Below are 12,998 nucleotides of genomic sequence, written 5' to 3'. Positions count from 1 at the left end.
CTTCAGTATGATTTTCGGGACAATTAGAGCAGGATTCGGGATTCGGGACAGCAGCTTAGATTTCGGGACTGTCCCGAATTTTTCGGGACGTCTGGTCACCCTAGGCTAACAATGCCCATTAGCAACTTTAAAAACACAAATTATGAATACACTAGCCAAATATAACATCAGTTCAATTATTACATCTGATAATATCATACGATTGTTACACCTATATTGAGATGTTTGTGCATATTTAAGGAGCATCAACGTCCTAAATAACATGCTTGATAATCTAGACACAGGTTGAACATTTCAACAATATAGGATGCATACAGATAATAATGTAGTTAGCATACTAACACTACACAGATATATGCCAAGTCCATTTCCTTAAACGCAGTCCTTTGTGCAGTTTCTATCTGGGAAAGCAAGAGGTAGAAAAAGAATGTTAAGTTCAGCTGTTTTAGGTGTGTAAAGCATTATTAATTACACAAAAATGTGATTTCATGTAAAAATAATGGGGAAATTCCATCAATGCAGCTAAGGAAAGCTGTGCTCACTTGAAAAAGCCTTGCTTAAATTAACATTGTCAGTGAAATGGCTTGAGCCTACAGTGAAAGTCAGTGTAATATAGCAATAACAAGTCCATGTTGACTTTAACCGAGCCAGAATAGGTATATAGTGTGCTCGTGCACATAAGGTGCCCTGAAGAGTTAAGTACATTTAACGTTTTTAGTCAAACAGACACAGCTGTTCCTCAAACAAATAAACGAATTGTTCCCCACTTTCTTTCGTCCAAAACTTGAACCAGCCAATAGTTGACTTAGTTGAATAGTGACTTGACCAGTTGACTCTGTTACAAGCTGACTATGTGTTGAAACCTTCTAAAACCAGAAGCTGGCGAATTGACAAGCTGTGTTGCAGCAACCCCATTAGCTGGCTTGAGTAGAGCTGAGATGAGCCAGTTCATGTTGCTAAAACTTCCCCCTGTTAACTTTTAAAACAGCTTTGTCTTGTTGTGAATCTTTGATCTGAACTGGGCTTAAGCCACAGTAATGGAACAGAACTCCCACTTAAATTAGTGAGACTTATCAAAAATCTTTTCCTTTATCCACTTTGATGGAACAGCCTCTGGTCAATTTTTGAGAACAAACATACAAATAAATAAATAAATAAATAAATAAATAAATAAATAAATAAATAAATAAAATACCTAAATTATGTTTTCCTCTTCATCCTCACTGGTATCTGGACTGCTGAGGTCACTTTGATCTTCTTCTTCAACATGTAGAAGGACAGAGACCTCAAGACCTAATGCAGTCTTGTATTGTTGAAGGACGACTTGCAACCCTTCTGACACCACTGACGATCTTCTTCTTAAGAGACAGCAAAGTCCTTCATTTCCCTTGTCTAAAATACAAATGAGATTACATTAAAGACAAACTAACTTGATATTAACTTTGCTTTTTGAGGCCAAAAAACTTCAATAGAATAAAACAATTTCACCCATTTAAATCTACATACAAGAATGGCTGTCATTTTTCTGTGCATTGTTGCAATGGTACCCGGCTAGATGATTCTATATAAACCGAGGCAACATGATGGCCCACTGAGGTAATTTAATGCAGAAAGACCAAAACCAGAAAAAAAAACACATTTTGTGTTTCAGCCAATGTCTGATAGGTCCTTTTGGTTAACCGTTTTCATCTTCAATATAGTTGTGCTTAAGTACACAGCAAAATTGGACAGTAAAAATTTCAGTGTTAAACATTTCTGACTTGAATTGAACACCTAAAGAGTAAATTTAACATATTCAGAGTAAATTGTTGTTCAGAGTTGGAGTTAATTGACAGAGTTAATAATGCCAGTTTCCTTACTATGCGTTCACACCGCCACCGACGAGAGCGTTAATGTGGCCGGAAGTCAGAGAAAACATTCGGCGGCAACCAATCAGAAGGTGGAAAAGGATTCTGTAGAACGTATTCGAGTGTCCGCTACTCTTTTTCTATAGCGTTGTTTGCAGGGCAGCCAGAGTGTTTTTTTAACAGTCTCCATCAGCGTTGTGAACGTACAGTTAGAGATGCAATTACAGTCCACCCACACATTTCAGTCTTCCGTTTGGGCTGGTCCCCTGTCATTATTTAAACTCATTTTTAATGCTTCGATTTTAACTGTAATGAACTTTTATAAACTTTTTGTGTTTGTTGTCCTTCAACCCTAGTTAAACTAACACTGCTGGGTTATATATATATATATATATATATATATATATATATATATAGTCCCAATATTAAAGTGTGTTAAAAAGTAACACTGATGAAGATCTGCAATCTTTTACTTTATTCTCTCTATCACCATCTTTGTGTTATGTGTTATTTTATTAACCCAGGTTTAGATGTTGGCTGTTTCCTTTAAAGCACACACTCCAAAATGGCATGTTTTTGCTCGCACTTACAAAGTGGCAATTTTAACATGCTATAATAAATTATCTGTGGGGTACTTTAAGCTAAAACTTCACATATGTAATCTGGGGACACCAAACATTTATTTTACACAATAAAAAATGTCGTAATGTGACCCCTTTAACACTTTTGTGAGTTAAAGAAACTGGCATTGTGTTAAATATTTAACTGTGTTTAACTAGTACTACCTAAATCACAGTCTAGCAAAGCCGTATTTGTTGTGAACAACTATAATGCCTATTTTATTATGTACAAGCCAAATGACCATGGTAAACAGAGCAATAACCGTTCTACTCCATCCAAGTTCAGAGACTGAGGGTGACTTTTTTATTCAAACTTTGAATGGACAGGATTTTTATTTAACTTACCCTCCTCAGCCATCTTGTTCTTGAGAGCCACTGCCAGGCTCTGCACACATGTGTAGTCTTGTGCCATCTCCAACACCACAATGCCCCTTTCCTCTTGCAGTCACATTGTCAACATCACTTGGTCATGCAATCGTTTCTTGACTGAAATGTTTGCTAAGAATCAATAACAGTTATATGTTAATTTGAGACAATATTGCATAATAGCATTATGCATACTTTTTACAAACTGATACATAATAAGCAAACACCAATAAATTAAATGAATATTTTAACACTGACTATGTTGCATGCTTTTGTTCAGAATACTCTATAAAGCAAAACTGTAAATAAATTCTTGACATACCACTGCCATTAAGGTCGCACGGCCATATCTGAGACACACTGCTCTCTCCAGTGAGGGAATGCTCCACCACAGCTAGGTCAATGATGTTTTTAACTAACAATGTATGAACAAGTAAAAACATAATATGTTCATGTTTAGAAACACTTTATTTTTTGTCTTTCACAATAAAAGCAGTGAAAATACATGAAATGCAAATTTGTCAATCAAGCCATAAGGCTGAATTTAATAACACTAAACTGTTAAGTTCACTTGAAAACAACCAGCAGAACAGGGGAATAAAGTAATCTATCAAATGTAGTAATACACAATATAAGTATAATCATAAAATATAAATGTAGTGTATTTTTCTTTTGCATACTATAGTGCTTAATGTACAGTGTGCTTATAAGAACAGAACTGATAGTGACAGACACATTGCCAACAAATTATCCATCTTTAAGAAAGAATTTATGATGTTTATCTTCAATGGTGCACAATCCTATAATACACTCAATCAAGTAGAGTTTTCACAGTTTGGCCTAAATGTGGTAATAAAGGTCAAAAGGTCAGCAAAGTCATCCTGATGAATGTGCTTACAATATTTCATACCAACTTACCCGTTATAAAACTTTTACTTTATTATCAATGATTATTCTGATTGGTTGAGCTCTGTTCAAAGCCATTGTAAAACACACCAATGACCTTACTGCATAACATCGATATTACTGCACCAATGCAAGTACATAAACACAATAAAGCACAAAAAGCAGTGTTTTAACATTGAGTTTGTGATGTGGCTAACATAGGGTGACCAGATGAGATTGGCTGAAATTCGGGACGGGGGGGGGGGGGGGTGCAGACGTAACGGGGGGGGGGGGTTTCATCCAATAATAGTTTTATTTATTAATTTTATTTAATAAGAAAAGATAATGAATTTCAAACGGAATCAATCATATTAATATAAGTACATATAAATACATTTATATAATACGTATAGTATTTTATACTTTATACAATAATAGTTCATACAATAATAGTTTTCTTTATTTTATAATAAAAATAAGGAATTTCAAACTGAAGTTACTGAACTAATCCTATTTTTTTAATATAAGTACATATGCGTATAAATTTATATAATACGTATAGAAGTATTTTTTTTAACAAAGTGCCTTGCCTGCCCTCGACCAATCTGACTCCTTCACGCGACTGACTGTCACTGCCTGCACTTTCAACTGTCCTCGCGGTTGCTGCAACTTTCGCTCTCTTAATCAACTCTATAAAACAAAAAGGTCCTATTGTCTTTGTGCATATAGATGAATAAGATACATGAATAGAAACAATACAACGTCAGCATACTTCGCGGAGGTTTTAACTGCTGCCAGCACAATGAGAGCCTACAGTATAAAAACAAGATGCTGCAGCCAATGAGCAGCCGGCAGCGGCTGGCTGCAGCCAATGGGCAGCCGGCGGGAGCTGGCTGCAGGATGACTTAACCTCCTCGCTCATGTTTTATCAGACAACTACTACTCAAGATTTTGCTTTAGTATAATTTTCGGGGAAATTAAAGCGGGATTCGGATTAAGATTTAGCTTCAGTATGATTTTCGGGACAATTAGAGCAGGATTCGGGATTCGGGACAGCAGCTTAGATTTCGGGACTGTCCCGAATTTTTCGGGACGTCTGGTCACCCTAGGCTAACAATGCCCATTAGCAACTTTAAAAACACAAATTATGAATACACTAGCCAAATATAACATCAGTTCAATTATTACATCTGATAATATCATACGATTGTTACACCTATATTGAGATGTTTGTGCATATTTAAGGAGCATCAACGTCCTAAATAACATGCTTGATAATCTAGACACAGGTTGAACATTTCAACAATATAGGATGCATACAGATAATAATGTAGTTAGCATTCTAACACTACACAGATATATGCCAAGTCCATTTCCTTAAACGCAGTCCTTTGTGCAGTTTCTATCTGGGAAAGCAAGAGGTAGAAAAAGAATGTTAAGTTCAGCTGTTTTAGGTGTGTAAAGCATTATTAATTACACAAAAATGTGATTTCATGTAAAAATAATGGGGAAATTCCATCAATGCAGCTAAGGAAAGCTGTGCTCACTTGAAAAAGCCTTGCTTAAATTAACATTGTCAGTGAAATGGCTTGAGCCTACAGTGAAAGTCAGTGTAATATAGCAATAACAAGTCCATGTTGACTTTAACCGAGCCAGAATAGGTATATAGTGTGCTCGTGCACATAAGGTGCCCTGAAGAGTTAAGTACATTTAACGTTTTTAGTCAAACAGACACAGCTGTTCCTCAAACAAATAAACGAATTGTTCCCCACTTTCTTTCGTCCAAAACTTGAACCAGCCAATAGTTGACTTAGTTGAATAGTGACTTGACCAGTTGACTCTGTTACAAGCTGACTATGTGTTGAAACCTTCTAAAACCAGAAGCTGGCGAATTGACAAGCTGTGTTGCAGCAACCCCATTAGCTGGCTTGAGTAGAGCTGAGATGAGCCAGTTCATGTTGCTAAAACTTCCCCCTGTTAACTTTTAAAACAGCTTTGTCTTGTTGTGAATCTTTGATCTGAACTGGGCTTAAGCCACAGTAATGGAACAGAACTCCCACTTAAATTAGTGAGACTTATCAAAAATCTTTTCCTTTATCCACTTTGATGGAACAGCCTCTGGTCAATTTTTGAGAACAAACATACAAATAAATAAATAAATAAATAAATAAATAAATAAATAAATAAATAAATAAAATACCTAAATTATGTTTTCCTCTTCATCCTCGCTGGTATCTGGACTGCTGAGGTCAGATCTTCTTCTTCAACATGTAGAAGGACAGAGACCTCAAGACCTAATGCAGTCTTGTATTGTTGAAGGACGACTTGCAACCCTTCTGACACCACTGACGATCTTCTTCTTAAGAGACAGCAAAGTCCTTCATTTCCCTTGTCTAAAATACAAATGAGATTACATTAAAGACAAACTAACTTGATATTAACTTTGCTTTTTGAGGCCAAAAAACTTCAATAGAATAAAACAATTTCACCCATTTAAATCTACATACAAGAATGGCTGTCATTTTTCTGTGCATTGTTGCAATGGTACCCGGCTAGATGATTCTATATAAACCGAGGCAACATGATGGCCCACTGAGGTAATTTAATGCAGAAAGACCAAAACCAGAAAAAAAAACACATTTTGTGTTTCAGCCAATGTCTGATAGGTCCTTTTGGTTAACCGTTTTCATCTTCAATATAGTTGTGCTTAAGTACACAGCAAAATTGGACAGTAAAAATTTCAGTGTTAAACATTTCTGACTTGAATTGAACACCTAAAGAGTAAATTTAACATATTCAGAGTAAATTGTTGTTCAGAGTTGGAGTTAATTGACAGAGTTAATAATGCCAGTTTCCTTACTATGCGTTCACACCGCCACCGACGAGAGCGTTAATGTGGCCGGAAGTCAGAGAAAACATTCGGCGGCAACCAATCAGAAGGTGGAAAAGGATTCTGTAGAACGTATTCGAGTGTCCGCTACTCTTTTTCTATAGCGTTGTTTGCAGGGCAGCCAGAGTGTTTTTTTAACAGTCTCCATCAGCGTTGTGAACGTACAGTTAGAGATGCAATTACAGTCCACCCACACATTTCAGTCTTCCGTTTGGGCTGGTCCCCTGTCATTATTTAAACTCATTTTTAATGCTTCGATTTTAACTGTAATGAACTTTTATAAACTTTTTGTGTTTGTTGTCCTTCAACCCTAGTTAAACTAACACTGCTGGGTTATATATATATATATATATATATATATATATATATATATATAGTCCCAATATTAAAGTGTGTTAAAAAGTAACACTGATGAAGATCTGCAATCTTTTACTTTATTCTCTCTATCACCATCTTTGTGTTATGTGTTATTTTATTAACCCAGGTTTAGATGTTGGCTGTTTCCTTTAAAGCACACACTCCAAAATGGCATGTTTTTGCTCGCACTTACAAAGTGGCAATTTTAACATGCTATAATAAATTATCTGTGGGGTACTTTAAGCTAAAACTTCACATATGTAATCTGGGGACACCAAACATTTATTTTACACAATAAAAAATGTCGTAATGTGACCCCTTTAACACTTTTGTGAGTTAAAGAAACTGGCATTGTGTTAAATATTTAACTGTGTTTAACTAGTACTACCTAAATCACAGTCTAGCAAAGCCGTATTTGTTGTGAACAACTATAATGCCTATTTTATTATGTACAAGCCAAATGACCATGGTAAACAGAGCAATAACCGTTCTACTCCATCCAAGTTCAGAGACTGAGGGTGACTTTTTTATTCAAACTTTGAATGGACAGGATTTTTATTTAACTTACCCTCCTCAGCCATCTTGTTCTTGAGAGCCACTGCCAGGCTCTGCACACATGTGTAGTCTTGTGCCATCTCCAACACCACAATGCCCCTTTCCTCTTGCAGTCACATTGTCAACATCACTTGGTCATGCAATCGTTTCTTGACTGAAATGTTTGCTAAGAATCAATAACAGTTATATGTTAATTTGAGACAATATTGCATAATAGCATTATGCATACTTTTTACAAACTGATACATAATAAGCAAACACCAATAAATTAAATGAATATTTTAACACTGACTATGTTGCATGCTTTTGTTCAGAATACTCTATAAAGCAAAACTGTAAATAAATTCTTGACATACCACTGCCATTAAGGTCGCACGGCCATATCTGAGACACACTGCTCTCTCCAGTGAGGGAATGCTCCACCACAGCTAGGTCAATGATGTTTGTGGCAGAGTCTAGTACAAGATCATTGTATTTCTGTATCTCCTGAAGAAGGAGCTTTTTGTCCTCTGCCAGCTTACTTCGAAGGCGGTGGTGAAGCATGCTGCTGTGTAGAAAGACATGTACAGGGGTTTGTGAACTGTTCACCAAGAAAAAAATGTTACAAGCAAAAGGGAAAGCAGCAATTGAATTTTATGCAAAAATTACAATTTAGATTGACAAAGAGGTAACTGAAAGATCCATTTAGGGGAGGACGCTTTGTCCACTCCTGCTCCTGGAGGGCCGGTGTCTCTGCAGAGTTTAATTCCAACCCTAATCAAACACACCTGATCCAGCTAATCAAGGTCTTACTAGGCAGACTAGATACTTTGAGGCAGGTGTGTTGAGGGAAGTTTTAGCTAAACTCTGCAGGACACAGGCCCTCCAGGACCGACTTTGGACACCCCTGTCTTAGGAGGTTAAGAAATAGATGATAAGCCTACCATATTTGGCACTTGTTTAATATCAAACTGAAAAATTCAGATAGTAGTGGGAAGAATATTGGTCTCGCTTACCACCAGCTGCCCATTCTTTCACATCAGAAAGCCATTGTGACGGCACTTCATCTTTGCAATGTAGCTTTGTTTTTAGTTCTGCTAGCCTTGCAGTCTCGTGCTGGATGTCTGTTATTCAATAATCAGGATTGTTGTACATTGTACAATTAACATCAGGCAAAATGCACACAACAACTAAAAGACACACAAAAAATTTATATATATATATATAAAAAAACTTACTTTCACATATATTGTGGAAAGTGCCTGATGTAGAGAGATACTTTTTTATGGTTCCAGCCCATTGCATGCAATGTAAGCATGTCCACCGGTGCTGTTGAAAGAAAATAATGAGGGTATGATGCTCAATATAAAAAGTATGCAAAAATCTTACAAACACTCTGATCACCTGCTTTGGACATATATTTGGTTGTACGGGCACAACGTGAAAGGTAGCTGTTCACTTGCTCCACTCACCGGTGGTTGTCCCTGTTCCTTCCTGGTTCCTACCACTTCATTTAATCTGTGAATAAATGGTGGAAGACTAATTTAAGAATTCAAGACTAATTCAATTCAAATACATTTTATTTATATAGCCCAATATCACATTTGTCCTCAAAGGGATTTTACAACCTGTACAAGAAATGGTTATGCCAAAAAGAATCTAAATAGTGTAGTCAAGCCATTAACTTCTATTTCTTATGAATGTACATTACACATGTACATATGAAGCAAAAATATTATACATACCTCACACGTTGTAGCGTGGCTCAAGCATGCATGACATTAAGGAAAGGTTTCATTGAGGTCAGCTCCTGAAGATCAGGAAGGACACTAGCAACTTTCTTCAAGTATGGCCAATATTTGCAAGCCACAGTCTATGAAACACACAACAAACACAACAAATCAAATTAAAGTGATGGTGTCATACAATACAGTATATGGCATTTATTCCTAATTTGATTTAGGAGTACTTGGTAGGCAAAAGTAGAAATCAACTCCGAACAAGATTTTTTGTGTAACAACTATTTTGTCAAGTTATGATTAAAACTTGCATTTTCAGTGCTTTTTGTATGGTGTTGACAAATCTAGACACCGCACTGTCTTCAGCCACAAAAGGCCCCTCAAAAAAGAAAACAAAAAACAGGAACACCAGAGCTAAGAAAGAAAAATAGGAAATCCATCAATTAAAGTAAATAAATAAACCAATAAAAATACTGGAATAAAGACCACCTTCTGTTTCGGCAAAAGCGATATAGCTTTCTGTTTCGATCTGCTGAAGCAGCCAACAATTCTAGCGTTCAGGCTGGGCAGGTGAAAGGAGCACCACACCAGAGCTGGTCTGATTCAAATGAAGCGTATGAAAACTCCAAGAAGCTGCATTGCAGTGCATCGCCGTTGATATATCCAAACTGGAAGATATATAGAATGAAATAGTAATTGTGATATTGTCTGCTTATGGAGTTTTGAATAAAATGATAACATTTACACTTACTCTTCCTCCACACTTCGTGCAATGCTCCAGCAGCTTTCCGAAGGCTTGTCTGGAAAATCTTGGAGAGATGACCTTGAGTTCTTGAAAGGAGATCAGGAGGTCCAGTGTGTAAAGTGTGGTGTTGTTTATTGAAGCTGACCAATATCCACTCCTCAGAAGGTCTTTCAGGTCTGGGGTCCTTTGCTGTTTGCATGTTTAACAGACATACAGTGGCTGAGGCAAGTCAAAACGCCCTTGGAAAAAAAACATTTACCACATACTATTTTAAAACAGTTAGTTCATTCTGCACATTGTGAATGTTTAAGAGACATCTTATAAGTTTCTATAATCCCAGTATAGCACTCCTTCTGCCTAACTTCTCGAGTAGTATCATTTGCTAACTCACCAAATTGCTTTGCAACAGCTAACATTTTTTGTTTGTCTGCAGAGAACAAAAATATAAAGATATCTGTCTTTGTTTCGATTAATAACGATACCATGTGTGTAGCCAGGTTGAAGTCCAGGGAAGTGAGAACTGATGAATGATGAACATATCTAAAATCACAAAATAAATAAATAATAACTAAACATAAATTGCATGCAGTTGACCCCCATTTAGACTCCCACAACAGGCCTTGCTCACGATGCCCTACTTGGATTGTAATGTGCTATACAATGCACTTTGACTCTACTGCAAAGTACAATGCCACAGCATTGAAAACATCAAAACATAGTGTGAAAAACATCAAATCTAAAATGGAAATCTAAACTGTGAATTGGTTTTACCATTGATGGTAATTAAAATGATTGGTTTGCCTGAAAGCATTATTACGTTTGTGCGTTTACAACAGTGGTATGTCATCTTGCCGACTGCCAAAAAGAAAGAAAACCACTAGTTTAGATTACCTGTTACTGGCTGCAGACACATAAAAACATCAAAATTAGGGCTTTTTTGAGAACATACCTTGTGTTGAGTGCAATATCCATCTTCCCCTTTAATGATGCATTTGGTTGGACGGATGGCTACAAAAAAACTATTAATTACACATTCCCTATTGGGGAGTGGCTGTTTTTTGTGACGTAATACATCACGGTCCCCACAGAACCACTCTCTGCACCTAGGGAGAAAAATAAATTAACATTATTCTAGGTGAATAACTCATATAAAAATAATACACTAAACCAAACTATTCAAGATTTAGTTGGATTCTAGGTTTGATTTTTTTGTATAGGATTGCATAGTGGCTCAATGTTTAGCACTATCACCTCACAGCAAGAAGGTCCTAGATTTAATTTTCTCTTAAATGTGTTTTTATCTGGTTTCTCAAATCCCCCCCAAAAACATGCATCTTAAACCATAAAGCAGGGCACTGTGCATTAATTCTTAGCAAGCATACTTTAAGTAATTAAAGTTTAATATTATTGACTAAATAAAATTAAACTCAAATTAATCAATGCGATTTACCAAATTCCTCATGAGGATTTAGTTTTGCTGAGGGTACAGTTAAGTGGAAACTCCACACTGGATGACAGGAAGCACTCAACCTGTAAAAGTGACTGTAACAGTACACAGAACAGGTTAGGCTATCACTACATACATGATATTTTTCAACATATATACAGAACTGTTTATGAAATCAGATGTATTTCTGTTAAGGGTTTGGTAAAGACATAACGAAGTACTTGACATGATAGTATACTTAAGTGTTATACTCTATTTCTTATTTGTTTTGTCATATTTAAATGTTTTAAACTGTTAATACTCAAATACAATTACAATGTTATTCCGTAATTTGATTTGGTCCACCATTTACATTTAAATTCCTACAAATCTGAAATAATTCAGATATACCCTGTAGCTGAGGCTTGGCGTCACCCTCCTTGCCTCCCCCTCGGCTTGCCCCAGCCAACAAAGATCCTTTTAGAGGTCTGTGAAGGGTCTCTTCTAGGGCATAAACATTTCGTCTCCACAGCTGCTCTGTGTGTGTTGAAGTGAATATTTCTTGTAAGACTAATAAAGGTACAGGACGTGAAAAACATGCAACAACTAAAGGAAACACAGCATAAGTATTGAAACACCTAAATGAGCCTTGGCATAGATTCTCCAAGTCTCTGAAACTCAGGGGATGAAACCTCTCTTTTCCAAAATATATTACCTTATTAAAACATGCCACGGAACATTATAGGATGTTAGTTGCTAAATAAGTTGCTATTACAATATACCGTATTAAATCTTCAACACTCATCTCTTTTCCATATTTATCATTTTTATTTTAAGTTGTCACACATCCATTATGTTTAAGTATAAACTAACAGGTAAATAAAAACTCTAACCTTGGCTTCAGCTAGATTGTGGTCATGGTTCAGCTCAAGAGCCATGAGCCTCCCCTCTTGGTAGTGGGGATCCTGTTTGTGAGGGGTATATCTGAGGGCTATTTCATAAAACTCGCTTGGAAAAGCGAGGATTAAAGTTACAAACTCGACTTGAATTAACCTAACAAATGAGGCGAGGCTAAAGCGGTTTCAAAAAAGGCAAATGAAGCTAACGCAATCCAACTTATGTGATCCAGATTTCCCTAGTCAAGATAATTGCGCGTGCACGCTATTCTTGAGCAGCCCTAGAGGTCGAGCGTGGATCAAATCGATCAAAGTTAAAGAGAAAGCGGTAATTTTTGATAAAAATGTATGAAAATGTACTACTGACTGAAAATTATAATACTGCTGCAATAAACAAACCCATAGTTGGAAAGTCCTTATGGATTAAATCCTTGCATGCAGAAACTAAATTTAAATATATCGTCTTATTTTATAAAGCAGGAAACGCTGTTAGAAATGATGGCCTAGTGGTTAGTGCGTTCAGCAGCGCATGCGGGGACCCGGGTTCGATCCCCGTCAATGCTTATGTGGCTAGGCTTTGCTAATTTTTATATACTGTACTTTTTAAAAATAGCACAAATCTTAACTTTAAAAAGACAATTTGTAGTTTACTAAGTAACCTATATAATACATATTTAGCAGATGAATGATTTT

General features: G+C 36.3%; 1 long non-coding RNA gene across 1 annotated transcript; it reads right to left on the bottom strand.

The window, feature by feature from the left end:
* Positions 1-270: 270 nt before the first annotated feature.
* Positions 271-3,244, bottom strand: LOC141366227 (uncharacterized). Its single transcript, XR_012371328.1, has 4 exons — positions 3,156-3,244; positions 2,813-2,965; positions 1,196-1,392; positions 271-401 (listed from the first exon to the last, which is right to left on the bottom strand). It is a non-coding gene; the product is annotated as an uncharacterized lncRNA (long non-coding RNA).
* Positions 3,245-12,998: the final 9,754 nt, after the last annotated feature.

This window comes from Misgurnus anguillicaudatus, chromosome 9 (genome assembly GCF_027580225.2).
Source record: "Misgurnus anguillicaudatus chromosome 9, ASM2758022v2, whole genome shotgun sequence".
NCBI lineage: Eukaryota > Metazoa > Chordata > Actinopteri > Cypriniformes > Cobitidae > Misgurnus > Misgurnus anguillicaudatus.
This window is presented reverse-complemented; position numbering and strand designations above follow the sequence as displayed.